Source organism: Silurus meridionalis, chromosome 9, assembly GCF_014805685.1.
Source record: "Silurus meridionalis isolate SWU-2019-XX chromosome 9, ASM1480568v1, whole genome shotgun sequence".
NCBI lineage: Eukaryota > Metazoa > Chordata > Actinopteri > Siluriformes > Siluridae > Silurus > Silurus meridionalis.
Window position 1 is genome coordinate 16357492 of NC_060892.1, and position 18455 is coordinate 16375946.

The window sequence follows — 18455 nt, forward strand, 5'->3', positions numbered from 1 at the left end:
GTTAAATCAGTTATCATCATCTGTCATCTAAAATTTCTATTAAACTTTTTTTGTAAATGTAACTTGAATTGATAATTTGTGCAGATAAATCTTGTCACTAGTGAAGAAGAGTGTATGCATCAGAACAACCAATGATCAACTAGTTCTCTAAAATAGGTGAAAGGTGAATTTTGTGAAACTTCAATTGGTGACAGAAAAAACACAGAATTGCAATTTCTGAAAATGGATAAACAACCAAGAAACTAACAAACTCTATTACAGTACAGTAAAAGTGTGAATCCTGAAACTGTGCAGCGTCATACTGACAACATGACTACACATTTTGACTTTCTTATTTGTAAAAAATGACAAAAGTACTTTTCATTCTGATGGTAATGAGATGTTCATTGACACAAATTCTTACTTTTGAGAGATGAACTATTTTGAGATTTTGAGAAAAATACAGGCTTTTGCAAGAAAGACATTGTGTTGTGCTGTTTGTACATATTGTTTTGAGAATGCACTTACTGGCTTGCAAATATTAAGTATAATTTGAGAAATGCTCCAACTGAGAAAAATTGTAAACATCATCAATTTCTAAACCATTAACCTTTATTTTAATGTTTTATTTCATACTTTGACATTTGATTTGACATTTTTATCACAGCTAGTTGTAGCAGTTTTATGTGCCAACTATTATTTCTTATTCGTATTTTGTTGTTGTTGTTTTGGCTTGTATTTAATATATAATATAAGTGTTGTATTTTATTGTATTCAATTATTAGTTATATTTCAAATAATTATTATTTCCTTTTATTCTTTTTCTTATTATTTTATGCTCATGTTTACCAAAAACCTGAATGACTATAACCAAAGACTGCATGAAAACCAAAACAAAAAACTTGCAAAAAAATGCAAAATGACCAATTTAGAACTTTATAGATTTCTTTAAGGAATAAGCTTTATATTAATAAAACACATTACAAGAACTGATTTTAATATATGACATTTATTTGTTTCGGTTTTATCTACACATACCAAAAGATGAAATGTATTATTTTATATATATATATATATATATATATATATATATATATATATATATATATATATATATATATATATATATATTCTATCCATAAATATTGATACACTTTTCAGTCAGTTTGACCCCCTTATGCATTCTAGGGTTAATTACACAGACTAATGAAGACTAATAAGCAGCCTGTGAGCCTGTGATGCTATTAACTGCCATGACAATACAGCAAACAGGAAACAGTGACCATATAGAGTAGGTGGAAGGGACATACCTTGACATGTCATATAAAGCGGATATAGGAACAAAATCAAACAAGCCATAACCCTGTGATTGCAAAATCCTTTTATATCATATATGTATAATTTTCTTTCCTTTATTATTATAACTTGCATGCATTGACACATGGCAGGTTGTTTCTGACTCAGACTGAGCCTGATAAAGCAGTCGTTTGTCATTTCAGTGAGTGGAGTAGTTAATGAGAGCATTTCAGCAGAGTCTTTGTTTTCTGACACACGGCTCTTGATGAATGCAACAGCGAGGAACCTCTGACTTGCTGCGAGGACTTTGCATTAGAGGCTCTTCATCATTTCTCTGCTGAGATTTGGCTCCCAGGACGAACAAAGCCCTGGGGATTTCAGGAGGACGACATGTCAGCTGGAATATTTATACAACCTATTGTACGTGCCATATTCACAAAATATTCTCATTATATATAAATTAATTGCAATTACCTAAATTGAATTGAATTCAGTACATGAATCAATAAAACAGAATAATGTCTTTGCACAAGTACATATAAACCTGCAACGTTCTAACCACAAGCAATAGAAGAAATAATGCATAGGAGGAGGGAATCTGTCTTCTTCTCAAGACATAATCTCATAGATGCCTTCAATTGGACATTTTAAGATTTTTTTTTATTATTCAAATGATCTTCACCAAAACAGTGAACTGATGTTGATTGAAGCATTTTTAACCTTGGCATGATTATCAGTGTTTACATTTAACAACAAGCTTCCAAAAGTCACATCCAGATATATTACAGTAACAATGGCAGTATTTCGTGCTCCGCCCACACATTAATTATATTAGTTGTTCTTTATCAACATGCAAAATTCTTTTCTTGATTAGTTTAATATCACAAATAATTTTTTATGTGCTTTAAACATTTAATTATTTCAGTGCTAACCGTATGTGCTGCTTTCTGCTTCTGTACTTATAAACTGCAGGGTTACTGTTTTTTATCGTCTTTTCCTTTCTGCAGCAGGATGGTTGCCTGTTTCAAGGCCACTGCAGAAACGAGGACAGGGGGCACGACAGATGGTCTCCCACCTACTGCCTCAGCATTCTGGATTAAATAAGGGCATGTTGCAGCAGTTCCTGTTCCTGTCTCCCTGTTCTGCTCACATCAATGATGCATATAATTGTACTCATAAACATTCAGTTTATGTTATCCAAAAGCTGTAAGGACCTTGAAGCATCATGTGTTCCAATACTGCTCACTTCATTTATGATTTATGATTTATAATTTTATATAACAGTATGATTGAGCATAAGAGTAAAAAATAAAGCACTCTGTGCCATGGGTTTTACACTGACACAGTCTTGGCTGTCATACAGAGCATTTTCAGATGCTTTGGTGTGGAGGAGTGATATACAGAGACTGTTTTAAATACAGTTTTAAGACCTGTTCAGGTTCTATATGTAAGATGTAGTCTTTGGGGTCCTTTGTTATGTTGTTGTTTTGTAAAGCCTTACCACTGTTGCAAAGCTCTGACACTGGAGACTCCTTCCATAAATGTTAAAAAACATTAAACACGTTTTTCAAGCGTTAGTCGTATTCATCATGTGAAAGAGCATTTATGGTAAAAGCAATTAAATATTTAAACAAGCACATTAACAGCTGCTTTTACAGAAAATGTGATATTTTCCTCAGCGCTGCAATGAGAATTAATGCGGCTTGTCATTCCTTCCGCAGTGAACTGACAACTGCATTATTTATTTAGAAACAGCTTCCAGCAGGTAACACTGTCCTCCAGAGTAAACCACTCAGTGTGGGCTCAAATCCTTCATACAACATATCACTTTATTAACACTGAACACAGTCAAGCGTAGTAACGCAGGTTCATTAACGGGATTAGAAATATAATGCAGTAGGTATAGTTTAGATCAGATCATTTGAGAAAAACATGGCTCACAGCACAGTGCTTCTGTATCTGTCATTTAGTTTTATGATCATCTTTCATCCAAGTTTTTCCCTTAGACTTTTTTTTTGTTGTTTCTGCCAATTTTGAATCCTCTTTTCACTTCCTGGGGAGAAAAATCTAAGTTAAAAAAGATAAAGCAAGAACAGCACAAGGCAAATAAAGGCTTCAAGACGTTTTGTTGTTCATGTGAAGTGCTCTGAATTGTTTGATGAGTCACGACGTTTGACTAAAACCGTGTCATCTTGCCTGAGGGCTTGTTTTCAGATGAAAAGGAAATTAGTGTGCAAGTAAATACAATGTGCTCTGACACATCTGAAATTCTGCTCACAGCTGAATCATAGAGTTTAGCTTTTTTTAACATTTACATTAAAACTTTTAACAATAGGCCTTGTCAGAAAGTTGCTTTACAGAAAGCAAGATGTAGATTTTCTCTCTGATGAACAACAAGGGTAGAAGAATGGAGTTTGGACATCAATATGGAGTCTGAGTTGTATTTTTAAACATACTGTATGTGCATGTAAGACAAAGTTTGTTCGTTGTTTCTTCATGAACTAAATACAAATTAAAATATACAGATTCAGTCTAGGCATACTGTTGTTTAACTTTATTATACAAGCAATGTCCTATGTAATTATTTGGTATGTTAGGATATTCTTATGTTATCTTGCGTACAATTTTTAGCTGGCTAAAGCTTCTTGGTAGCAATATTGCTAATTTATAAAGAATTTTAAAAAATCCCATTTTTATTACAATATAATTCTAATATACAAAACTTTGAATAATTTAATGAAAGATGAAGAAGAGATTCTTGTCTGTGTGACACTGGACACTTTGAATGTAAATCATTACTGTCCACAGGCATCGAAGAGTAAAGACAATGAGATTATGAAGAGTATGTGTAGATCATGAAGAGGAGTTCTGGTATGAGCAACAACATCGAGTTAAGGGACATGTTTGGGGTCAGATTTTAAAGTGCAGATGTTAGGATATAAATACAGGAGAAGATAAATCATAAGGTACATCTCAATCAGCTCAACAACTTAGTTCACTGATAAGGGAGTCGTCTATTTTTATGTCTGCATCAATCACAAAATGCTTCCAAAGCAATGGAGTGTTTGCATCCTTGAAAATCCTACAATGAGCCACAAAACCCAGAGAGCATTTAAGGTCCCATAAAACATGAAAATGGCATACTTTCTACTCTCATAGCTGTTGTTGTTGTTGTTGTTGTTGTTGTTGTTGTTGTTGTTGTTGTTGTTGTTGTTGGCTTGACAGTGTGTATAAGGTTTGTTTGAGTTGACATTTAAGTTTTTGGTGAAAAAAAAATGTCCATTAGCTAGTCTAAGATTCTGCTTGAAGCACCATTACAAAACATACAAAATAGAAAATATTTAATAAAAATCTTTTTTTTCGCGACTGCTCAAGAAATTAGAAGGTTCATCCTGCCTTTTCTAATAAATGCCAGTGTACAACTCAAATCCACAGTCATGTACATTTTAAATTAGGCTTGATCAGCTGATTGAGACACAATAATACATCATTGTTTCAGGATTATTCGAAAAAATGCTGCTTTTCTCGACTACAATTCATACATTAAAATTCCCTTTTACTACTAGAAAAAGCCAAAGAAAACACAGACTCAAAAAAGCAATTGTATATATATATATATATATATATATATATATATATATATATATATATATATATATATATATATATATATATATAGACTACAACACATAAAAATAAAGACCTGCTTGTGTGTGCTATTCGTGCTCTGAGCAGCCAAGCTTGGGGTCGAGGAGGTCCAGGTTTTCTGCGTATTGCAAACATACAAACAAACTTGCTTGTTGCATCTTTAACACTGTTTTGGAAACATACACATACATCATTTATTTCTGCTATTTCTGTTAACAAATAATGAGCATGCAGGTGGCCATGTCTTTTTCTTCCCGCTTTCAGTAGCTCGATAATTTCGACCAGCATTGTTACACCGAATGCTGAAAAAATTGTGTGTACGTGTATGTGTGTAAGTGTCTATGTGTGTTAACCAGCAGAAGGGTCAGCTTCAGGGTCAGGATAGTGATGAGATCAGCACAGGTGGCTACATTTTCAGGCTCAATACACAGGAAACGCTTTGAGCTGATTCTCTCTCCACAACATTGCTGACATTTTACTTCTTTGTCTCGTCTAGTTGAACATAAAACCATTTTGATTCACATTAAACCAGTGATTAAACAGGGATTTATTAAAACACTTTAATGAATTTTAATTGTGTACAAATTATAATAAACACTTTGTGAAAAAGAAGATTGTTGGTCAACTTGCTTTGTATTTGCTTGCTTTATATTCCGTATTGTGCCAGTGGTAAACAATTAAAAATATAATGCTTTATTCTTAAAACCACATTCACAAGAACATCTTAGCAAGTAGAAACATTAAATATGAAACAGTGAAACAGTTGAAATACACTATATGAAACTTATAGCTATAAGTTTGTGGACAAATGATTATAAGCTTAATATATGTTTTTTTTTAAAAAACATCCCATTCCACATTTAGTTCCCATTTGCAGTTCTACAACCTCCACTCTTCTGGGAAGATGTTTCACTATATTCTGGAGTGTGGTTGAGGAGATCTGTGCTTTTTCAGCCACAAAGGTACTGATGTAGAGTGAAAATTCATTCCAATTCATCCTAAAGGTGTTTAGTGGGGGGTGAGGTTAGAGTTCGATAACAGGGCATTTAAGCTCTTCCACTCCAACCCATGTAAAGCATATGTTCATGACGCTGGCAGTGTGCACATTATCATGCTAGAACATATGGCAGAAAAGGTCAGGTGTCCCACTGCTGTTGTTCATAAACTCAGTTTAAATGTGTTCTCCTGAAAGATAACGTTGATTATTTTAATTTTTTATTTTTAAAAGAAGCAAAATTTACTGCCAATCAAATAATAAATAAAGTAATAAGGTATATTTTGCATTTAAATTATATTCAAGATATTTTCGGGTTTCTAAGATTGTTTTTTTGCAGTGCATTTTTAGATCTGATTTTGTGAAGCCAGCTTACAGGGTTCACTATTTACAGGGACTTGATTAATTACAACTCTCACTTATAAGGGAATTATGAATTATGATTACTCCTATTTTATCCTATGTAAGTAAATGTTAAATTCTGTTAAATTAGAAAAAAAGATTAGTTTAAGAGTTTTTATACTTAAATTTGATCAAATTAAATATAAATATTTTGCTATTTCTCTTATTTACTTAAATTGTCTTGATTTTCTGCCTTTAAAGCTAAAACAAAGACAAACAACCTCCTCATCACCAGAGTTATACAAATATTTACATACATAAACTAGTTTACATTTACATTTACATTTGCGGCATTTAGCAGACGCCCTTATCCAGATCGACGTACAAAAGTGCTTTGAGTCTCTAGCCATGAATAAATCTACGCTGCTATGCAAGATTACAAACCTAATATAAATATAACTCTTGAATTTTACAAAGCAAACTTGGAAAGTGCTAATTTAAGTGTTTCATGAAGAGGTAAGTTTCAATCGTCACATGAAGATAGCCAGGGACTCTGCTGTACAGACATCTAGGGGACGTTTATCCCACCACCTCGGTGCCAGAACAGAGAAGAGCCTTGAAGTATACCTACCTCTCATTCTGAGAGAAGGTGGTACCAGTTGAGCAGTGCTGGAGGATCTCAGACAGTGCGAGATGTGCGAGATGTGATGAGGTCTGTGAGGTAAGATGGTGCTGGTCCATTTTTAGCCTTGTAGGTAAACATTAGTGTTTTGAATCTGATCCTTGAACTAACTTGAACTGATCCTTGAACTAACACTAATCCTTGAATTAACTCGGGGTCATTCAAAACCATGGGTTTACAAAATTCTGGCTTCACTTCTTTCAAGTTTCAAATGGCTCATACACTATATGTACAAAAGTATTGTGACACCTGACTATTCCAGCCATATGTGTTTCGTTCCCAAACTGTTACCATGAATCTTGAATGGCCTGCTATAGAGATCTGACCTCAAAACTACTGAACACACTCAAAAAAATATAGTGGAATATCTTCCAAAAAGGGTGGAGGTTATTATAACAGCAAATTGGGACTAAATATGGAAAGAGATGATGCTTATGGTCAGGTTTTTACAAACCTTTGTCCATGTAGTGTACTTTACTCATAATTAGTGGTGGTTATTCATACTGTGACATTTCACACTGTACATTCCTCAACCCTGGGTTAACATTGTTCTTAATTGCGGTGTAAACAGCCATGAATGAATAAATATTGCACACAATCGTAACATTTTCACCCTGCATTGGTTCACACTTTACACATTTGACACTACAATGTGTGGTAATCCGTGAAAAATTGGTAATGTTTGTCAACAGTTTATTAATAATGCTTGTCAACAGTTTATAATTGCACTATTTTACCAAGGATATTTTCAGTTATAAACTATAAAACCATTCCGGATCTCTTCGAGTAAATTAACATCATTGTGCAAGATATAACTCTTAAATTTACCTCTCTGAATGTAGACATGTCCTCATTTTTGGGCACAGGTATTTATTTCTCCTGAATGGACAGAATTAACAATGAGGAAAGACCAATGTATTGGTCATTGCCTTAGGGGAGAAAAGTGGCTCTTCCTGGAAAAAAGTGATAACGGTATCGAATATATTGGCAAGTGCTCGAAAGGTAAAAGCTGAGCAAGCTGAATCTCTACATGTGTGTGTGTGTGTGTGTGTGTGTGTGTGTGTGTGTGTGTGTGTGTGTGTGTGTGTCTGAAACACATTGTCTGGGCTTATTATCTGTGTTTCTAGTGCTGCCAATGGACTGGAATGGAAAATGAAATAATTATAATTATATTGCTGGCCACTGAGCAACACTGATGCTGATTAGCTTCTCAAGATGGATTTTGTGAATGTATCTACTGTTAAGTAGTTACATTTCCACACAAAGTCATCTCATAAACATGCAGAATGTATTCCTGGCACGGCCACAAGTTTCCATAAAGGAAGAGAAGTGGACAGAAGCATTTCCCTTCTCCGGTGCCTGTGTCAGGATGAAGGGTAAAGGGGAGCTGTGGGTGGAGACAAGACTCACAGGATGCTGATGATTCCAGCTGTCACAAGGATTCTTTCATGGTCCTTCTCTTTAGTTTTACTGATTTAATGAGGCAACTGCTAGGACTTTTGGTTTATCCATTAGTAATGAGAGAAAAAGAGATAAAGAGAAAGAGAGAGAGAAACAGGAGAACAGCTGTGGAGAGAGCGTGAGGAATATTAGGTTCTTGTTAAGAAATAAAACACTGTGTGATACCTTTATTTTATTTACACATATATAAGGTATTTATTATACCTTCACCTTTATTATCTTCATTAATATTATTTATTTGTTATACCACATATTCTCTCTCTCCCTTTAAAAAGTTAATAAGACAAAAAAAAGCACCACAAAGTATGCAAATCAAGTACTTACATTTACAGGTTTACTTTTAACCATCACAGAGCATCGACACTGAAGACTCCTTTTAAAAAGCATTAAATGAATAAAACCTCTTTTCCCAAATCAATGATTTTTAATCTGTTTTTAATGAACTGTTTTTAATGAAAAACTAACATTCTAGAACGTGTCCATTAATCTAAATATATGATTACATTTCTGACCAATCAGAATCAAGAATTTATAGAGTTCGACAAATACAATTCTGTATTTATCCATTTTTATGTCCTACATTTTAATTTGTGTTTAGCTTGCCTTCCTCTTTAAAGTGGGAATATCTTTTTTTCCCTGACCCATTTCCTCGTTAATTTTGTCTTAGCCGATTTCCATTACTAACCCAGCTACAATCTCGAAAGAAATTGCTACCCTCCTCTGCATAGATAAACTCAGAGGCACCTATAATTGGCTAAAGTTGCTTTGATAGACAGCAGACATCCCCCCCAGACAGCATGGCCAATACTGCTTTCTTGGATAGACATGGCAATAACGGGCATTTTTGCTGTCGGAATATAAAGCAGGTCTAAAAGTGCCCTCTGACAGCAAGGAAGGAAAGTCAAGTCATGTACCTGTAGCTGTGTCTATAAATATCATTTTCAGGTCTCAAGCAGAACGTCTAATGATCCAGGTTGGGTCACCTTGCCTAGAGGCATTATTCATAGAGCTCTCCCTGGACCTTCTTAAAGCCCAGATCAGTCAATTAAAGTAACTACAGGTAGCATGGAGCACTCACTGAATGCCACAGATAATACAGAGTGCAGTCACACACTCTGACTGTTCCTGCTTCTCTCTATAGACATGTCATGATGATATGATTAGTAAATATCAAGTCACTGAACTCCACCTGCACATGCTATACATTGCTCAGTATCTTCTTCTTGTTCCTGTATCTGGAGCCCAGTTCCATTTTAGAATCTGAGATGAGATAATATTAAATTTTAAATAGGATGCATTGAAAAAAAAAGGAGCACTATGATATGATCATCCCATATGATACACAATGGTGATGTGTGGAGATTGGAAGTATACTAAAATGGATAAAATTCAATCTTTTTGAAATGATTTTCACTACTCAGTGTGATGCAATGACACTTGCAAGATAGCTACGCACTAGCTATAGCTGACTCCACCCCTTTATGTTTTTGTGAACATTTAGATCGATAAGCGATTATATTAATAAATTCATTCAAATGTTACAGTCCATATAGTAACAGCTTGTTCACAGGCACTCATGTGGATGAATGCTTTGCTAATCGTGAACAGATTTTAGATGTTTTCAAGACAAATTTGAGATTCAAGTTTATGCTTCCTTTTGCTGTATTTTAGTAATGAGTACAAGAAGCTGTTTTTTGTTTGTTTGTTTGTTTGTTTGTTTTGTTTATATACACGTTGCTCTCCTGAGAAAAAGGAGGCTGGTTGTTTATGACAGCTATAACCTAAGTGAGAGTTAAATAAACCGCTCCTCCCACATCTGCACACAGCTGGGGATGAAGTAAACCCCGCCCACCGTGTGGGAATTAAATAAGTCCCGCCCCCAGTCAGAACAGCGCACTAAAATGAAGACTCTAGAAATTAAATAAACTCCGCCCCCATGACGCTTCACCGTGCGTAAAGCAAACTACCGTAAACTATTAAAATAGACCAACTTTCCTTAAAAGCGATGGAAATAAATATTTTTAACAAATATGTTTACTACTCAAGGTAGATTATGTAAATATAAACCTACAAATGGGTATTTATGTATTTATTTATGCATGTGTGTATTTATTTAGAATTAGAAAGTAGTAATAGTAGCAGTAGTAGTAATATTATTAGTGTGGCTCTATATTTTAAAACAACACTTAAACCTTAACATAAAACTGAACGTTTTTGTTGGAGAATCTATGAATTTTTATGGACCACTCCTTGAAACATGACCATATGTGCGTGATCGGATGCGTCCCCGCCCACTGAATCGCTCACACAGATACACACACACACACACACACACACTGAATTCAAGGCTGAGCTTGCAGTGTCCGTGAGATGATCAGGAGCTACAGTGTGTTCACGCAGCCGCTACATTTTCACACCATTTAGAAGTTCCTCTGGGTTCCTCTGCATTGTGGAACCTTGTTTTTTTCCTGGAGCGGATTAAAGCACATGGTGAGTGGAACACAGCACACTTTCTTCACTTCCACAGGAAAACAACACCGCTGCTGTAACGTGAGCAGACTGGAGAAAATCTCATCCTGAACTTTTCTTCTGACAACACAGAAAGATGAGACTTTTTTTGCGCAAACGCGTTAAATGCGGTGTAAAAAAAAAGCGTCGCCGCAAATCAGTTTTCTGCTTTTGTTGTTTCAGGCTTGTTGCTAAACTGAACACTGCTGCTAGCTCAGGGAACATCTGTACACATCTAGTAAGCTTTATAACATGTTCTTTAGTTTAGAATATAAAAATAATAATGATGCGGGAATGTTCAAAACATTTGCTCCTGAAGTTACATCATCGGAAGTCACGTGTCCTGATGTTATTCCAAAAAATTTTTTTTACACTTAATGCGATTTTCTTTTTACGTTATTATTTATTTGTGTTTGTATTATCGATAGTGTTTAGTAGTAAAACACTTGAAAAGTATTAGTTTTCCTGCAGTGGTGACTTCATGCAGTTATATGCGCGTTATAACGCGTCTTAGAGTTGTTGGCGGTATAATGAAGTCCCTTTGAATTGCAACTACAAACCATCCATGAACATGGTTTTGTTGATGAAATGCCTGTTTATAGCTAAAATGCCTCTGAAGTACATCTATATTAATACTAATTAATATGCATGAATGTGCAAATTAGAACACGCCCATTCCCAAGTGTTTCTGATGCTGAAAGTTCCTTCTTTCCTCCTGCTTCATAGGATTAGTTTAGAAGATTTGGCTCTAGCAAGTTTTGTCCTTTCTGCACCATTTTCCAAAATTGTTTGGGTATGTTAGTGAAGGGAACACATAGTCTGTGGAGTCTATGTGGAGTTATTTTGTGACATCACAGATTGAGCTCATTCAAATATCCACCCAAAACGGAAATATTTTAAATGGAAAACAGCACTTTCAGGTTAGTGATGAGCTATGTGAACTGATTCAGTGAGAAACAATTCATCCAGTTGGAGTGAGCTATCTGATCTGAACATATCTGGATGTTTTAACAATTTTGAAATTTTCAGTCGTTTAGTTTTTCCTTCTGAAATTTGTGCTCAACCTCATGGCTCCAGTTAATTGCCTGTTGTCCTGAACAGGTTATGTGAAGGAAAAGTTCCTGGGGTTTATCACGAGGAAACAGACTTCGTTTTGTAGATCCGAAACTCTGATAGTTCACGTTGCACGACTTCCTCTTATCGTCTGCTAATAGGGGTCATAATGGGCACAGGACACATTCACACTGACCCAAGGTCTAAAATTTGGGCATGTGTATGCATTTGTGTTTTTTTGGAAACAATTTATGGTCTGCTCCATTGTCAAAACCTGCTGCCAATAAACATCTCGTCTGCTCATCATTTATAGGAGGGAACAAAAAAGGCAGGAAATTCCCTTTTATTCCCTCGCTGTCTTCATTTCTGGTGCTGCTCCTCCTCAGGCTTTAGCTTCGAAAGGAAAAACTGCTTAAAAGGAGAAACCCGAAAGCTGATTGACAGGTGACAGGAGGGACTTAGACTTAGCAGGATTACTGAAGTGTGTGATGTGTTTGTGTGTGTGCGTGTGTGTGTGTGTGCGTGAGGTGAAGCTCGAGCTCATTTCTCCACTGTGTGATTAAAGAGATTAACCGCATTGACTCCAAGAGCAGGAGCGGTGGAAAAACGTTGACATGCCAATACACAAGCTAGACAACAGCAGCCTTCAGACAATATCCACAGCTGGACCAATGAGAGCTTATAAACACACTTTATAAAGTAGACGTGTCATTTGACTCGCTAGCTGTCTGCTAGCTGCAGAATTATAATGTAAACATGGATGACTGTTATATGCTGCTCATATTTCTGTTGATACTGGAGCATTGGTATGATAAAAATATCCTCGTGATTTTTATGAACATTTCTATGATATATATCACCATTATACTGAAAATTCTCAGCACAGTAGTGTTCCATTAGAAAAAACACATGTAAATCTATAAAACCTTTTAACAAAAGTATGTATTTTTTATTTATTTAAAATATATATATTTTAAATTTTTAAAAGTAAAATAAAGGTTATATTTAACATTGAACAAACATAAAAAAAATGTGAACATAAAAATGTAGCAGCTAGGGAATTATAAAAAAAAAACAGGATTCTTTCTTTCTTTCTTTATGTATTTATTCAAATTCCCTTTTATACTGGGAGGTCTTTTTTGCCTTACTGTTGCAGTAGACTGTACCAAGTGGAGAGCCACAAGAATAAAAAAAAAAATGGAATGTACCATTCTTCTGTAGAGGAGTACAGAGGTTCTGAATAACAAATAGCGTCAAATAAATTGCAATACACATTTATTTTGCTGGGAAGAACTACAGAACCCTGAAATGTTTATTTATTTATTATCTGTGGACCATTTTTAACATTTATCAATCATTTCATAAAATAAAAAAAACATTTCAGAGGTGTTAAGATAGAGAATGAGAGAACAATAAAAGATCTGGAGGTTAAATTTTTTGTCTTTGTTTCTACAGTTTTTATTTATTTATTTATTTATTTTACAATATTTGAGACATTTTTATTTCTGTTTTCTCAGGTTTACTATCCACCTACACTCTCACACACAAGCACACTTCTGTATCTGTTTTTCAGTGAAAAAGAAAAACAGCTTTATATGTTTTGATCATGGACACAAAAGGTCCATGCCTCAGAACTAGCGCTTTATTAGAGACCTCCATTGTACCGAGCTCCACCTGCCTGCGGCCACTAATGGTCTTTCTTGGCCGGGATGAATAAAGACTCGGTCTTAGACCGTCTCGGGCATTATTAATGCAGCGCAGGGCTGTGAGGAAGCTTGTCAGATGCGTGTGTATGGCTTTGTGAGAGCTCGGTATGAGGCCGAGGCCAGATAAAAGCCCACAGGTGTCTCTGCTCCCGGCTGCTTTCATGCACGAGTCAGGGAGTCCAAGCATGCTGTGTGTTGGCTAATTTGGAAAGCGAAAGACACGACGTGAACGCAGTGTGTAACAATCACACTCTCTGCTCCTGCATGTAGCCAAGGTTTGGGGTGGGGGAACTGTGTGAAATTTCTGGGGACAAGCTGCAGTCCCATCTGTCTGGCCTTTTCATCTGGTGTGCTTTATTTTTTTTTCTTGGGAATCAACAGGAGCTTGAAGTTCATTAACCTACTATACAGTGTGTTTATATCTGTTTATATCTTTTATCTCTGAAGTAGAGTTTTTTGCCAAGAAAATATCTTCTAAGATAAAGAAGGTTTTGCATACAGCTGCTCCCGGATGAAATGAAATAAAAGAAACCCTCATCGAATTTGCAATGGCTTTAATGATTAGAATGGGATTGGTATTGGTTTTAATGGAAACCTCAGTGGTATAACTCTTTGGATCTCTACTGGTAATTTCTTGCTGGTAGATCACAAGTTGGTATCCAATGGACACCATTAAGGCATCATTAAGCCTCCAGATACCAGTATGTTTCTGCAATGGTTTCTTTGTTTTGATGATAAGGATTTAATAACTTACACCAACACACTGCGACATAATGGAAAACATTTAAAAAAGGTTTTAATGGCTAACAGCTGGTTTGTAATTCTATTTGTAGTGGAAAACAATAGAATTTCTGCCATTGTCATGAATGTTTTCACGACCGCATATTCAAAGGCATTTATTAAAGTAAAGAATTCAGCAGACTGGAAGACAAAATAAACCTTTCTATAGGTTTAAAGGCCACATGAAAATAAATGAAAAAAAAAATTTGTGTAGTAAATTTACTTGTTAGTATCAGTCGAGATTAGTCTGGAATTTAAAACACAAAAGCTGGATGGCCAAGACTTTTATGTGATTTCTCAGAATGTGGCTTGAGTGCGATTCCCAGTAACAGTCCAAAATGGTAGCACACAGAATTTATATACAGAAGTTGTATAATGTATAATTTGTAAAATGAATGAAACAAGAGGCGATAAATCAAGTCACACCGATTTCTGTTCTGTCATTGTTTTTTGTTTTTTGGCTGATCATGTTCACCTGTGTTTAGTTCTAGATGGACTTAAGCTATCGTAGCTATGATAAATGTATGCATTTACATTCAACAGCGTGCATCATAGCGAGGTTGCTCTAACACCAGTACAAGACTTAAAGAAAAAGATCAGTCTATTTTTTCCCTTAATCTCAAGTGAATTTTGTTCTGCTTGTTATATTTGCTTAGCTTCTGTCATGCTTCCATTTTTTAATACATTTTGTATTTCTAACTATAGTATAAATGTACAGTATTATCCATGCTTTGCTTTAAAGCAAAATTTCCTTCTTGTGTACACTGTTAAAGTGGAAAGATCAGAGTTTTGTTGCGCAGCAGTGTGTGAAATGTGGCCTCATTATCTCACAAGAGATTCATTAGAAATCATTATTATAATGATTATTTGTGAAGCTGCATCCCAAATGAATTCCAGATGAGGAAACGTACATAGCATGCACTTTTCTCAGATTGTAGTATGGAGTTAAAACTGGTGTACAGCTTTTCATGTAGAGTTAATCCACTTATATTCTGCTCAGTGTTTCCTTCTACAACTATAGTCTCTGCTCTTCTTCACTCTGTGACAGAGACCTTTGTGTTTAGATTAGAAAATATTCATGGGGAGGTTCTTTGTGTTTCTTCTTCCAGTTGTTTACATGAGAAACCACAAAACACCAGGATTTGGAAAGGAGAAGCCACAACGATGCAGTGTTTTAAAAAAGCAAAGCTCTCCGGGTGTTCAGAATTATTTTGGGTTTTGGCAGTGGTCCAGAAGGCCTGAAGGTCTTTCTTGGGTCTGTCTCCTCGATGCAGATTTGTGCATGATCCAGAAAGCTCTGCAGTGTTTGGCCATCTAACCTTTTCAATGCTTTCGTGATTGCTCTGCATTTCATCACGAGTTGTGCAAAGGCTTGATCGGGATCAGCTGCAAAATGTCTTTGATACTCTTTTAGCCGTACTAAATATTTTATAGCTCGCAGATGGGTTTTGTGCTTTGGCAGGCTATAAACGCTTATGTGTGCTATGTAATAATGGACCTGTGACGAGGCATTTGGAGTGAAAATTTGTGCATTTGTTTTACTGTTTGTGATAAATCTAAACCAATGGTTCTATGTTTTTATTTATTGATTTTTTATTTTTTTTCAAGTATTCACGTGTTCCTGTATTTGATATGGGGAAATCGTTCCGGTTAATGTCACAGCAATTGAAGAGTAACTGCTGGGGGCGTGGCTTTTTGTCACAAAGGAGGGGTTTAACCGGTGAGCCAATGACAAGTTATGATTTGTGATGGAAAGACCAGATTGGATTTAAATACATATATTGCATTTTCAGTAGCCAAGCTCCCCCATCACTTGCAATTATGCAAAGTTTTAATCCAATTCCGAATGCAGAAAACATCCATAATGTAGCCAAGAACAAAAGATTGGAAACAGACGTGATTTAAACAAGCAGGTCTTCTAGTCTGGGTTGTTAGTTTTCTTGTCAGCTGCTGTGAAATAATTGTCACTGTAAAAAAGAATCTTGCTTTTTTGACGTGATCATACAACTAAGGTATTCACTAAGAATGAACTAGGTGAAGTAAGAATTTTGGTCCTGTTCAGAGCTACTGTGTTTTTTACTTTACAAATCGAGGATGCTGTGCATGCACAGGCAACAAAAAATGAGTGCTTTGCTTTCTGAGATGACTCATTATTTGAGGGTCATATAAAAGAATCATTTAAAGTAAAAAAATTGTTCATGAACAACCCTTTACTATTAATGACTAATGTGACACACTTGAACTGTTACCTATGAAGTACAATAAGCAATTGTTATCGCTGTTCATTTCTGACACTGTTATCTGACATTGCATCAGAAGTGTATAGAATTTTGTGAAGCATTGTGTTTCACTTTTATCAGTGAGTTGCAGTTGTGCCACTCTGAACTGCAATCAGGGTCTTTGACAAATACTATTATTATAATTCTTTTTACATTTAAAAATCTTCTTCTTTCGGCTGCCCCATTAGGGGTCGCCACAGCGGATCATTCGTCTCCATACCCCCCTGTCCTCTACATCTGCCTCTTTCAAATTAACTATCTGCATGTCTTCCCTCACCACATCCATAAACCTCCTCCTTGGCCTTCCTCTATACCTCCTCCCTGGCGGCTTCATCCTCAGCATTCTCCTACCGATATTAAATATGTCCCTCCTCTGCACGTATCCAAACCATCTCAATCGTGCCTCACTCAACTTCTCCCCAAAACGCCCTACATGCACTGTCTTTCTAATAAACTAATTTCTAATCCTGTCCATCGTCATCACTCCCAATAAAAATCTAAACATCTTCAGCTCCTGTCTTAGTTAATGCCTGTGTCTCTAAACCATACAACATCGCAGGTCTCCCCACCGTCCTATAAACTTTCCCTTTCACTCTTGCAGATACTCTTCTATCACAAATCACTCCTGACACTCTTCTCCACCCACTTCACCCTGCCTGCACTCTTTTCTTCATTTCTCTAACACATTCTCGATTGCATTGCACAGTTGACACCAGGTACTTAAACTCCTCCACCTTCTCCACCTCTTCTCTCTGCAACCGCACCACTCCACTGCCCTCCCTCTCATTCACACACATGTACTCTGTCTTTCTCCTACTGACTTTCATTCCCCTTGTCTCCAACACGTACCTCCACCTCTCCAGGCTCTTCTCAACCTGCTCCCTACTCTCACCACAAATCACAATATCGACCGCAAACATCATCGTCCACAGAGACTCGTGTCTGACCTTGTCCGTCAACCTGTCCATCACCACTGCAAACAGGAAAGGGCTCAGAGTCGATCCTTGATGCAGTCCCACCTCCACCGTAAACCAGTCTGTCGTTCCTACTGCACACTTCACTGCTGTCACACTGTCCTCATACATGTCCTGCACCACACTTACATACCTCTCTGACACACCAGACTTACTCATACAATACTACAACTCCTCCCTTGGCACTCTGTCATACGCTTTCTCTAAATCCTCCTCTTACCTTCTCTATACTTCTCCATCAACATCCTCAAAGCAAATAATGCGTCTGTGGTGCTCTTTCTCAGCATGAAACCATACTGTTGCTCACAGATGGTCACCTCTTCTCTCAGCCTGGCTTCCACTACTCTTTTCCATAACTTCATGGTGTGACTGATCAACTTTATTCCCTTGTAGTTCCTGCAGGTCTGCACATCTTTCTTATTATTAAGGGGGAGTGGTAGCTCCAGCGGTTAAGGCGCTGGGTTACTGATCGGAAGGTCGGGGATTTAAGCCCCGGTATCGCCAAGCTGCCACTCTTGGGCTCTTTAGCAAGGCCCTTAACCCTCTACGCTCCAGGGGTGCCGTATCATGGCCGACCCTGCGCTTCCAAGCAAGCTGGGATATGCGAAGAACAAATTTCACTGTGCTGTAATGTATATGTAACAAATAAAGGCTATTCTGTTCTATTCTTAAAAACCGGTATCAGCACACTGCTTCTCCGTTCCTACGTCATCTGCTCACCTTCCAGAATCTTGTTGAACAATCTGTTTATAA

The 18455-nt window shown here is 36.4% G+C and overlaps 1 protein-coding gene across 2 annotated transcripts in view; it reads left to right on the forward strand.

Moving 5' to 3' along the window:
* The first annotated feature begins 10712 nt into the window (after positions 1–10712).
* Positions 10713–18455, forward strand: part of tspan18a (tetraspanin 18a) — a 29115-nt gene continuing 21372 nt past the window's right edge. For both annotated transcript variants that reach the window (XM_046856834.1, XM_046856835.1), the window contains exon 1: positions 10713–10892. The gene's annotated coding sequence lies outside the window, so the exon portion shown is untranslated. The remainder of the gene's footprint in view (positions 10893–18455) is intronic.